Below are 13,328 nucleotides of genomic sequence, written 5' to 3'. Positions count from 1 at the left end.
GGCACATCGCCTTATCCATCCCCCTCAGATTCGACTCCATCTCCTTTGCATCCAGGTCCTTCCAATCACCGTCCAGGGTCATACCCTCCAGCAAACAAGCAGCTATGGGTGCGGACTTGTAGCTGCAGTCCGACCTCCTCACATAGCGCTTCTTCCCGGTCACCTCATCTATGTACATCAGGTTGCGCTCCAGCTCGTCTTTTCCAGTACTGGAGTGCCCCTTACCAGTCTCTCTCACACCAACCTTCCCCTTCATCTTGCCAGAAGGATCTCCAACAACCCTGGGTTGAGCGACCTCCGGGGGTCCTCACCTAGGATGCTGAAGTCGGGCATCGGTCTCGCCCTCGAGTTGCGAGCCGCTCTTCCCCCTGTTCGCACTTCATCACTCCCCAGTGCGGTCTCAGCCACCCTCGCAACCTTCGCAGGTCGAGACTCCGGGACTTCGAAGAGAACGTCCTCCACATCGAACGGAGCGTCCTCTCGGCCCTTTCCCGCTCCAGACCCAGAGGCCCCAGCACCTCCTGCAGGTCGCTTCACCCCGGCACGGCCTCGGTGCCTATCTTCCTTCGTAACCAAATCACTCCTATGCTTCTCCATCACAGGTTTCTTCAACGTCCTCCCGCTTCACCTTATCCCGCGCTCTGGTCTTTTGCACTTGCCTCCTCTCCCTAATTGCGGGTCCCCCACGCTCTTCAAAGAAATGAGCAACTTTCAGTAGCTTTGCTCGTTTCTCAGCTCGCGTCAGCCTAGCAAACTTCTCAATCACCTGTCAGCTCGACCCCTTTTCCAAGTGGATATCTGCACAGACAACGAAACAACAGTTTCAGTATAAGATCAACCAAAGCAAGTTTGATATTATCAGACAGCGAACTGGTACCCACCAGTAAAGTCGCATATTTTATTGTCCACACTGAACCCGCTAGCACAGTAGCTTCCAACAAGTAGCAGCGGTCGTTTATCCCACGACTCGTTACTCTTACCATCCAGAACGCTCGACAGCATAGCTCGAGTTTGCAAGCTAAAGTTTAGCGACCGAGATCGCTTTAAGAGGTAGTGCTCGATAACATCAGCAACCTCTATTCGGTACTCACCGCTGGCGTTCAATAGGTCAAAAACCTTGAACAATCGCCACGTGTTACCCACAAACTGAACAGGCACCTTACCACAGCGGTTCAGGAACTCACAAACTAGCTTGGAGAACGGTATCGTCATGTACGCCCTCAGCTGCCCCTCATAGATGATCACCCCATGATTTGGTGGGGGTGTACCTATCGCTATAGACCAGAGCGTTCTGGTCAGGCTCATGGATCTCCAGACCGCTTACGGTTATCCCATATTTCTCTCTAAAATATGGGAACCCCCTCAAAGCATGTCCGTCCCACGATACTGGCGGCCGGCCAAGAAGAGCGACCTCACACCGACTGAAGTCGGGCTTCAGCAGCTACAGACGCAGATCGAGCCGCATCCTCCTCACTACTAGCCCCCACAACCGCCTCATCTTCATCATCACCCTCAACCACCCCACACACAGACTCATCTTTCTCTTCCTCTTCGTCATCCCAGCCAAGAGAAACTTCACGAACCTCATTAGATCGCGTGTCATCAGAGTCAGACATTTTTCTTCTAACCCTAACAGGTCTAGCCACTAGTAACTAACAGGTTATCCTAACAACTCTAGAACAGAGGCTAAGCACGAAACAAGAAGCAGGAGTTCAACAATGGCAGAAAACTAACCTGAAGGATGATGCGGTAATGAAGTAGTTTCTACCAAATGAAGTTTCAAAAGAGCCAGCGAAATTTTTGAGCAACCGCCCCTCCAGTTTCCAAGGCATCATGATTACACCCCAGCCCTAGCTGCACACGACTTCCAACCAACTGTCCTGTCTTTTCACATCCCGAAAAAACGGGGCGGCACGTTTTTTCTCTGCAATTGCTCAGATTCTCCCACGTGCTGCTCACATGTCAAACATCTACGCTCACTAGCCCACAGGGTACCGCAGATCGTTCTCCCCAGGTCGGCGGATATCTCCACCTCTAGCATGATTCACGCGCGCTACTTGTTTTCTCTCAGCAAGCCGCTCTTCTAGCCAGCCCTACTGCGAGGGGGCTGTGTAAGGGAGTGATATCCCCCTTAGAATATCGGTGCCGCCGCAGGGAACTATCACACCGACACAATGGAACCAAATCGCACCTATAGGGCGACAGAGGCGTTCCAACACAGCCAAGCATCCCACGAACTATGCTATACTATGACTCAGCTTGCCTTCTAGAAGGCAATCATGAGCATAGGAGCATAGGCACGGATCACTGCCACCAACTACTGACCACTGCCGCAAGCTACTTGCCCAGACTACAAATCTTCATCATCACAGCAGACCTATAAAGACAGGTCTCACATGCCTCTTTGATCCAGACCCCACGTTGGCGACACACTTTACACGTGGTGGGCGAGGATTCATCCTGAGCATCTATAAATACCCATCCCTTGAACTACGCCAGACCTGATTCTGCTCTCCCCCACAAAAACCAAGAGCAAGATACGTACGCAGTTCGCTCCCAAGACGAACTCGGTCCATCCAACAACCCATTCCAGTCCCCAATCGACTGTGCGTAAGGGAAAGCTAAACCACACCTTTACAGGAGAGATTAATGGTCGAAAGTGAAATGGAAATGGATGGAGGACCACCTATTGAGATGAGTTCAGAATTGATCGAGATGTTTCATACAGTTTTCGTTGTTGCTTCACTTGAGCTTCCTTTGATTAAATGTAGACTCCTAATAAATGCTTTAGTGATGAAGTAAAAAGATAGCAGAGCATCTTGTGTTGTCAGTTGTTACATGTCGATCTCATAGAATAGAACTAGGTTATATAATGTAAGTGAAAGCTCACTCTTCTCCCACACCTCTCATCACTCAACAGTGTTGTGGAAAATCACTCCTTTGGCTTGGGATTCTGCACCTCTCCTCAAACTCCAGGTAACCGCTCTATCCTGTGAAAACAACCTTCTTTCGTATATTTTTTTCTAAATTTTTCTTTTTCTGTCTCTTCAATTCCTAGTTTCTTTTGTGTGCTTACACTGTTTTACAACTTCTTCTTTTCAGTTAAGCTTAGCCCTTTTTCTTTGATGTGAAGTTGTTGAACATTGCATTTATAAAAGTAACTGACGGTGGTTTTATTGTTGTCAAATTATTCAGGCCGGTTTCTCAAGAACATTTTCTACTAAACTGTGTTCGTCATCTCAACCCTTACATAGGAAGTTTCAACAACACCAATGGAGCGCTGCTTCAACAATCTCATTTTTCTTAGTGCGCTGCTTGCACTGTCGGGATGTTCAACTGTTAGTTGCATGTGGCCATGGGAAAAAACTCATGTGAGTTTGAGAAACGAGATAGGAACGGATGTATCACTCAACATCCATTGCAAATCTCGGGATGACGATCTTGGTGTTCACACGCTAGCATACAACCAAACGTATAGCTTTGCGTTTCATAAAGTCCCTATTATTAAGCCAACATATTTTAAATGCTCGATGGATTGGTGGGATAACAGCAACAGAGTCAAAATCAGTGGAGTGTTTGATCTATTTGAGGTGGCAAGAGATTATCTGTACTGTGAAAAGCACTGCGACCGTGTTGCGAAATGTGATGCTGTATATACCTTTGACAAGGAAAACCATCTGTTTGTATTATATAGATGGCCAAGGTAGAAAATGCTTAGAAAAGGAAGCCTGGAGATTTTGCCGACTCGCTGAGTAGTGAGTACTAAGCTTCCACTTATTTTATTTTTAGGATTGTGATATTATTTCTCTTGGTAAACTTAGAGAGATTTGTATAAATTTTCCTCAGCAATCTATAGCTCGATCACTATCTTCTTATATTCTCTCGTATGATTTTCAAGGGGGTTGTACTTGTTACTTGTTCGTACTTTGCAGAACGTTATACCAATTGCACTTAGGAACTGATTAATCCATTACCATACATGTAAATTTCCAGTTTTATTTGAACCTTTGATTGTGCAATGTGATGACATCAACTTGAAAATGGAGTTATCTAACGTTTCATGAAGGTAATGATCATAAGTGGTATCTGGTATGATGATATATGAAGAGACGTGAGGAAAGAGCCACACAAGTTAAGCTAGCACATTTACAAAAAGCGAACTTCAATCGGATTAAGGCCAATCATCATATATACAAAAGAGGGGAGAAAAGTTCTTGTTTATATAAGACTTCCACAATATATAACCTGCATCATTCTCAAAACATAACATTTTCAAGATACAACAAAATCTGATCTATTGAAGGTCTTGCTTCAGGGGATCTATTTGTGCAAGCCAAAGCAATGTCCAAAACCTGCACTGCCTGCTTCCTCTCTTTACCTCTCACAAAGAACTCAAAAAATTCAACCACCCCTTCTTTTATGTCCTCTTTCCTTTCTATTATACAGTGTACCTGAGATGGTGCTTCAGCCCCCCCGAGCATGTCCAACACCATTACACCAAAGCAACATATGTCGTTTTTCTGCGTCAACTTCTGAAGGGTTGGATTGGTTGTCTCCATTAGCTTACAATACTGCCATTCCCCAGTGGCTTCTGGTGGGTCTACCAATTGAATGAAGCCATAGTCTGACAAACATGCTGAGAAATCGGTTTTAATTAGGACGTTGGAAATTTTTATGTTACCATGAACATTCAGTTGGAAGTTTTTCTCATGCAGAGGTGATTGTCCATGGATGTATGATATGGCTTTCGCGACATGGAGTACAATCGTTAACCGTTGATCCCAATCTAGAGGGGTGTGACCAAGCTCCCTTGCACCTGTGAAGAGATGTCATCCAGTGAAGATCGAGTTTAATTACTTGGACCATTTAAGGCATGCAATTGGAAAACGTACAGGACAAATCGTTCGATTGAAAAGTAGGCAATATCTTGAGCAGCACAAGTACGTATATTTTACAAACTTGTTCATTATACCTAACATGCTCATCATCAACCATATTAATCAAGATTCAGAGAGGATTTGCTTTTTGCTACAGCATGTTCACAATAGAATCAATTTCGTTCAAAAATTAGTCTATCCCAAGGTAATTATCTAGGTGTACGTGTGTTCTTTCAGTGAGGGTACAGGCCTTGAATCAAAAGTTACTAAGCTAAAAAAAACTCACCATTGAGTAAGTCAGCTAAGCTTCCCATGGGGTAGTAATCCGAAAGAATGACTTTGATCCTTTTGGCAAATAGATATGCCCTCACCTGCAAAAGATACTCACTGCCCTTGCTAACCTGCGCTATACGCTCAACTCTCCTCCCAAACTCCTTCCTCCTAACTGTTACCTTACTAAATCTTTTCGCTGCATAAACCGTTCCATCCAATAAAACCACCTTCTCAGATATTCCCACACCACTCTCTCCCATCATCTGGACTGAACCCAACATCACTTCTCTCAAACAAAGCACCCCCCTCACCCTTGACTTGTTAAATGACCCTCCATCACACATGTTAAGTGGGAGTTCACCTGTTAGACCAACAATGCATTCCTCATCCTCATAAGTACACTGCTGTGATGATAAACAACTACCCTCTCCATACCTAAGGCTTCTAATATTCTTGTTAGTACTTTTTCTTCTTCCGATAAATGCTCTTGATAACATCTCATCAACAGCTTTGGAGAAGGTGTCGAAGGGAAGATGAGAAGAGAATAGTGAGCACTGAGCAAGCAAAGCTAGCAAGCTAGAATGTTTTTTGGACGTTGGGGTTTGTCCTGTTTTTTGTTTTGATTTTGCTTGGAATCATGTTTGTATGGATGCATTAGAAATATCGACAGCCAGGTTGGTGTTAGAGAGTTTCATTTGTTAGTTGTTACAGAAAAACCAAAGAAAGATTCCATTGATATCCTCTACGGCATTAAAACTTGGATTCTTTTAGTTGACTTTGTAATTCTTGTTTAGTATGATATGCTAGATTCTTTTTAAGGATTAATTTTGTATCTCTGTAAATTTTCTTTTAAAACACCTCGATCGAGCCCTTTTCTAGTAGAACCCAGTAACATTTTTTTAAAAACATCTACTTTTTGTTCCAAATCGTAATAAAATGTAGTGCATGTTATAGAAATCATATTTACGGTCGCGTCAACTTGAGAAATTGAGATTGCTAACTCAATCACTCAATGGAATTTACTTTAAATGACCTGCAAAAGTGCAAAGTATCAAACACGATAAAAAATTAAAAATAGTGGTTCTAGGAGTCCAGGGTACTAAAGTGGTTTCTTTCCTTTATCTCTCTATATAATGTACTTGACAAACTATTATTATGATCTTCAGGCATCTCTTCTTGTTGGAGTGATGTTTAACTATGTTGAGTAATTATATTGATTAGTTTTAGTCACATTATTTTAATTCTTTTAAAAGTTGATTAGTTCGCTCGATGTTCAAGCAGAGGACAAAAGGGAAGGTGGTATGATCATGAGTAAAAAAATAATCAAACATCTTATACATTATTAATTATTGATTTCTTTTGCTTTTATGTTGGAAAGTCCCCTGGGATTGCATTATGATATACAGGTTTCGACTGAGGTCCTTGGCAATCAGCTCAATTCAGCCAAAAGATGTAGCCGAGTGATTATCGCAGGAAGCAGGAAAACATTGGTTCAGCATTGAGCGGATCAGAAAGTGAACCACTTGTCCAATCAGCGACCAACTATGTGAACAAACACGTACACATTTTTACTTGTTTTGTTTGTACTTGTAAACCAATCGTCGCTGTTTCTCTGGAAATTTTTAACAACCACCAGTCTTGATCGCTTTTCAGTCCTACAGCTGGAAATTTTGCATGGGGTGGGAAATGGAGGTATGATAAATTATGATAATGTATTGTTGGAATCTCTTTATTGGTATTTCAAATTACTATTTCCAGTAGGCTTCCTTCTCTAGTTTGGAAACCGAGTTTCGAACTTCTATTCCCAGGATTCGTTATTTGTTTTGGGAAACGGAATTTACCTCTATATAAACAGGACTGTGCGTCTATACTAGAGATAACTTTACTCATACAGAGAAATAGAACTCGCACACCACAAAACACCTACTGCTTCTTCTTCTTTTCATCTTACTGTTAGCTGCCAAAGAGAGTTATATCGCTGTTCTAGAGAGAAGTCTGATTAGTGCAAAACCAGCCTTCTTTAACCATTAAATCCCGTGAGGAGAAGACACCATTGTAGCTTTTTATGAAAACAGCAACTAGAGTAGAACAGAAAGAACAGTAAACGAACAATGAGCTTCTGTAACCATTGAATCCTATGAGGAGAACACGCCATTGTAGCCTTTCTGCACCAGTGGAAGGGGCGAAATCTTTTCTTAAGGACAGTCTTATTGACGCCTTGGTTGTTCACTGTTCGTCTACTGTTCCTTTTGTTCTACTCTAGTTGATGTTTTCATACAACTATACTAACATGTATTATACTCAAAAGTCGTTTCTCTCCTATATCTCTCTCCCTAATTTTCTGTAATTTATTTGACATACTATTAACATGAATTGTTAGGCTCACCTTCTCATTGGAGTAATGTCAGGAACATATAACAAACCCTAAGAGACAGGAACTGTTTCAGTTGGCGTTCAAGCAAAGAATGATAAGATGGAAGGTGTGATCTTGGGTTACAGGAGAAAGAATCCACTACTACTATGTGTCTATGTATGATTTACTGCTTTGCTCTGCTTTAAGTTGGAGTCACTTAGGGATTTTTGCTTTGTTCTAACATATATGTAGCCATGTAGGACTGTCGTCTGCCTTTTCAACTGAGGGTCTTGACTTTATGGTGATTACCTCTCTCAAGGACAATTCATGGCATTTAGGCAGCTGATCTGTTGGATGATTTTGGAAACTGAGCTAAGGTAAGCAAAGGAGAAAGTGGATAAAATCAAGCTATGACAGAAGTCCCCAGTTACGTCTAGTAGTCCAAATTGTTTGGTTACAAGTACTTTCCTCAGTACATATTATTTGATGCAAATGTATATGTTATTGTGTGTTCTCTAGTGGATTCATAAGCTCAAAATGGTAAGAGCGCTCTTGGTGAGACTGTGAGAGGTTGGTGGTTCAAATCCATCTGAATCTAATTACTAAAGAAAACGGGTTAGCCGTTCACACAAAATAAAATAGGCTTTTGCTAAATCAAGACTATAGCTGTTTGTGAATGCTACTGTAATATATTGATAGCTTACAACTGAGAAGTGGTTATCTTTGTGGTTCAAAGACATCCCCTACAGCCGCTTCGTAAACAAGCACATGCGTCAGCAGTATCAGGACTGAAACCATTCTCTGGAGTTGAGTTACAGGTATACCGTATACTTTCTCTTTAAGAATCTATCGTATTAGTGACTGTGAAAGGTTTCTACATGTCTTTGCAAAATCTTGCTTTCTGGTCACAGTTATTTATCATTTTATTTTCCCAACTCATTTCCTCCCTATATATACCATGTCTTTCAATAGCGTACTCAGTGTAATTCACGGACTGCGTAGGGTATAATTTTCAAAGGAAGGCAAGGTGGCTACTATTGTGGGGTATGATTCACACTGTGTCTTTCCTTCACTCCTTGCTAGTTTTCGTTATTGTACAATGGTTGTCAGGAACTGTATAGTATATGATTATCTCACAACAGTATTAGACAATGTATAAATCGATGAAGATCACAAGGAAACAACTAATTTCTATGTAATTTCAGGTCATGGACATGCTAGGACCAAGCATATGGGACCAGTGGATTTCCTCAAGGCAAACGTGAGTGTGAGTGTGTGACTCTGTGCATCTGTGATCGGTATCTAAATTTTGCTAAACTGTTCAAGTATATGGTGCACGTATATTGTCCATTTATTGTTGTTCATACGTGAGGAGGTCATCTTCTTCTCCTTTTTATATCGGATACATATATGCTTTGTAGGGGAGTGATATCTTCATAAAGTTATCAGGCACGCGTGGAGCATAAGCGAACTCACGACATCGACCTCCAAGACCGACCTGTGAGCAGTTCCCTTATGAACACACATGTGCGCAGCATAAGCGAACTCAGGACATCGACCTCCAAGACCGATCTGTGAGTAGCTCCTTTCATGTAGGTGGTACGAACAAAGATGTCACGGTACGAACGCATGGCCAGAGACAGAACGCCTCGGATAGGATCACCACCAGGGGTAATCATTACCAAAATCTTACTTGTACTTCCCACCACCGGGAAATAAGGGCGACCGCGCCAACTCCCAATCAGCACATGACTAATAATATAACCAGCCCAACACTCATTCACGATCTCCACCTTACACGTGTGCAAGAGACACACGTGTCTCCCGAATTGACCTTTCCTTTAGCCTATAAATACCACCTATTTGAACTACGTCGGGCATGATTCCTCTCTCCCTGGAAAAAGGGAAAATACAAAAGAAAGAGGATATCGTAGGCTCGCGCTCACACAAGCTTAACTCGGTCCACCCAGAAAATCTCAACCCTCTTCCCTCTCCTATCGCAAACACTAAAGAAAACCAAAACGCTCCTTTACATTGGCGCCGTCTGTGGTTTCGATTCCTTGAGAAATCACGTTACCCTAACTCAACACTTTGCACTTCTCAAGCCCACGAAGCATGGTCAGCCTCGAAGCTCAAGTTCAAAACCTTGCCGAACAACCGGGTGTCACAATGAAAGTATTTCCTTGCTCGTGCAAGAAAATGCTACTTTACGGCCCAAGTCGATCGCGCGTATCGCAAAAGAACCGGTCGGTAATGTTGCTGAAAACGGTATCAACGAGGTTAATCAGCAGATTAACGAATTGTCACATAGGATCGGCCAAAGTGCAGTCAGAAAAGACGCAACCCATATTGTTCAGAAGATGCTCAAGACATACCGCGCGTCCCCGTTTTGTGTCCGACGTTCTCAATAAATCCTCTCCTCAAGATTTTATCCAGCCACGTTTTCCCATGTATGACGGCAAAGACTGTCCCCTGGCCAACACGTGCTTCGATACATTCAGTTTGGCCCTCTACGCTCTTTTCCGAAAGTATGATCATCTTCACCGCCGATTATTTCCGCCGCCTCAGGATGGCGACTTGATTGGTTCTTCTCTCGAGCCCGATTCTATTAAAACTTTTGAGCAACCTTTTATCGACTTCGCTTTGCTAGCCAAGACGCACAACAGACGCAAAAAGGCAGATCTTGATTCGCTGTTCCAGTTATCCTTCCGAGAAGATGAGACCATTCGCCAATTCTTAGGGCGGTTCAAGGTTGAACTGTTGTGCATGGAAAGCAGACTGAAAGAATCTTTTGCTACACTGGCATTTTCAAACGCCTGTCGAGTGCGTAATACCGACCTGTCCAGATCGCTGATGAAGGAACGCCCAGAAACGTTATCCGAATTGTACGCCCGGGTTGACAAGTATATCAAATTGCAAGAAAGTTTACAGTCCAGTGGTTTAGCCGAGAACCAAGAGGTCGCAGCGATCTCTGATCTTACACCGTATGCCAATCAGCGCTCCAGGTCGCGGGCACCAAAGACGGGCACCTGGCGCGATAACAACAGAGAATTCGCTGTCTTGACACGTTCTCCTAGTTACATCCTCGACAAGATCCGGCGAGCCGCGTACTTCCGCCCAGATGTGAAGCAGCCAGCTGATCGCCCTGACAAGCCATATTGTGCCTTCCACAGAGCCAAATGTCATGAAACGAATGCGTGCTGGGGGCTTAAGCACTATCTTCAAGACCTTGTCGAAGCGGGTCACATTAAACATTACACCAACATTCCTGACGGTGATTTGCGTCATAAGCTCATGGCTCGCCGCGTGCGCAGCCGATCTCCACCTCGCCGAGTGCGTAGTCGCTCTCCCCATCGCCGTCATCATCAAGACTTCCAAGCTCGCCCCCTGTGAGGACGCCCCCAAAGAGCGTTCGCCATGAGCGAATAACTCCTCGATCGGGATAATGCTCGCACCATTCACATGATTACTTTCCCCGATGATTCAGTCACCTCATCAAGAGAGAAAAGACGTCGTGTTGGTGCTCTTCATGAAGTATATCACTTTACTTCCCAAGCAGAACATGCTCCGCATCACTCAGGCCGTCATTCAGGAGATATCATTTTCACAGAGGTCGACCTCAACAAGGTTTGCCTTCCTCACAATGATGCACTCGTCGTCCACGTCAAGATCAGCGACTGGACAGTGAAGCATGTCTTGATCGACCCGGGGAGTTCCTGCGACATTTTATTTTACCACACTCTTCAAGAGATGAGTTTACCCAAGTCAGTTCTGATAGACCCGATTGCCCCCCTTTATGGTTTCAATGGTTCCAGAGCCGACCCAGCCGGTGATATCATTCTTCCAAATTCGCTGGGTTCTAAAGAGGACAAAGTCACCGCAATACGCCGCTTCAATTCTCGACATCCGGTCCGTCCTATAATGCCATATTAGGACGACGATGGATCCACCAAATGCAAGTTGTACCTTCGACGTTGCATCAAGTTCTTCGTTTTCCGGGCCCCAGAGGATTGATGGAGCTGAGAAGCAATCAACTGGAAGCATATCAGTGTAACCAAATCTTGTCAGCAGGAAAGACCGACAGTACACCATTCCACACAAGTAGCGAACCCATCAGTTATACCATGGCCAAAGACCTGGTTGCAGAGGTCAGAGTCAACACATCCAAACAGCACGCTGGGGGCTCCAGTAAGAAGAGGAAGTCGTCCACCTACACTCCAGACGCCAATCTAGCCGTTGCCACTCCAATGGATTCGCAGACACGTGTTACACCTCCAGGTCTTCCCCGCCGACAAGTTACTCCAAATTCCTCCGGGTATGCCCACGTAGCCATTCCAGTTCTCGCCCCGCCACCACAGCTTGCCGATCCAAATCGGATGAATAGATGCCCTCTCCCTCAGGACGTTGCAGTGCCTCCACGTCAAGAAGCGTCACCACCCAGGCCCGCACCCCAACAGGTCGACAGAGAGCGGGTCAACTTAGGAACTGATAATGACCGTAAGTTTGTATATGTAGGGGTTAACCTTGACCCTACACTCAAGGCCCAACTTGTAAAATTTCTGACTATGAATAAAGATGTTTTTGCCTGGTCGTATATCAATGTGCCTGGTATAGACCCTAGTATAGCCTGTCATCGGTTAAATGTCAATCCTAATGCTAAGCCGGTTAAGCAAATGACCTCGCCCGTTATCTCTGCGCTTTCAGAAAGCCATTAATGACGAAGTCGACAAACTCAAGCAAGTCGGTTTCATCAGAAAAGTGGAATACCCCGACTGGGTCGCTAACATCGTCGCGGTTCCCAAAAAGAATGGCATAAGCCTCTGGCGGCCGATTTCACGAATGTCAATCAAGAAACACCGAAGAAGACCGGTTTTTCCCCGCCACGCATTGACCGACTTGTCGACCAAACTTGCGGACATGAACTTCTTTCCTTTATGGATGTGTACAGCGGATACAATCAAATCCCACTCGCTGAGGAAGATCAAGAGAAGACTTCGTTCATTACCGAACAAGGAATTTATTGTTATAACGTCCTCCCGTTCGGCCTTAAGAACGCTGGAGCGACGTGATCGGCCCACCGTAACTGACATGTTTCAGGACATGTTAGGCGAGACCATGGAGGTTTACATCGACGACATGGTCGTCAAGAGCAAAAAAGCAGTTGACCATATTACTCACCTTGAGCAAGCGTTCTCCAGATTGCGCCGCACTCGAATGAAGTTGAACCCAGAGAAATGCCTCTTTGGAGCATCCTCTGGTAAATTCCTCGGATATCAGGTGTCACAGCAAGGGATCGAAGCGAATCCATACCAAATCAGAGCATTCTTAGACATGCCTGACCCACAGACAAAGAAGCAGATACAGAAGTTGTCCGATATGGTTGCTGCACTTAATCGATTCATATCCAGGGCGTCAGACAAGTGTCGTCCGTTCTTACAACTCCTCAAGAAAGGCGAGCAGTTCTCATGGAACGATCAATGCCATCACGCATTCGCCACTCTCAAAGAATACCTCACCACGCCTCCCGTTTTAGCTACACCAGTAGATGGAGAGACACTGGGGCTCTACCTGGCAGTATCAGATTTCGCTATCAGCTCAGTTCTCTTCAAAGAGGAGAACCACTCAGAAAAGTCGATCTACTTCACAAGTAAGACGCTCACGCCAGCTGAAAAGAATTATTCTTTCCTTGAACGAGCCGTACTTGCTTTGGTGTATTCGGCACGGAAATTCAGGCCTTACTTTCAAGCACATCCGGTCAACATACTGACCTACCTGCCACTGAAGAAACTCCTCCACAAAGAAAACAAAACTACTCAGATGGTCAG

General features: G+C 44.3%; 2 long non-coding RNA genes across 4 annotated transcripts; one reads left to right on the top strand and one right to left on the bottom strand.

Moving 5' to 3' along the window:
- Positions 1 to 4,145: 4,145 nt before the first annotated feature.
- LOC147513297 (uncharacterized) lies at positions 4,146 to 5,742 on the bottom strand. Its single transcript, XR_015215382.1, has 2 exons — positions 5,164 to 5,742; positions 4,146 to 4,816 (listed from the first exon to the last, which is right to left on the bottom strand). It is a non-coding gene; the product is annotated as an uncharacterized LOC147513297 (long non-coding RNA).
- Positions 5,743 to 6,014: 272 nt separating this feature from the next.
- LOC147513296 (uncharacterized) lies at positions 6,015 to 8,913 on the top strand. Of its 3 annotated transcripts, XR_015215385.1 has the most exons (7): positions 6,015 to 6,708; positions 6,804 to 6,842; positions 7,559 to 7,680; positions 7,764 to 7,880; positions 8,240 to 8,321; positions 8,476 to 8,547; positions 8,709 to 8,913. It is a non-coding gene; the product is annotated as an uncharacterized LOC147513296 (long non-coding RNA). The 3 variants fall into 3 exon arrangements; XR_015215383.1 differs by having other exon boundaries at positions 6,015 to 6,842; XR_015215384.1 differs by having other exon boundaries at positions 6,015 to 6,842; positions 7,756 to 7,880.
- The last annotated feature ends 4,415 nt before the right edge of the window (positions 8,914 to 13,328 follow it).

Source organism: Coptis chinensis, chromosome 3 (assembly GCF_015680905.1).
Source record: "Coptis chinensis isolate HL-2020 chromosome 3, ASM1568090v1, whole genome shotgun sequence".
NCBI classification, from domain to species: domain Eukaryota; kingdom Viridiplantae; phylum Streptophyta; class Magnoliopsida; order Ranunculales; family Ranunculaceae; genus Coptis; species Coptis chinensis.
Note: the sequence above shows the minus strand (reverse complement) of the source record. Positions and strands in the feature narration are given on the sequence as shown.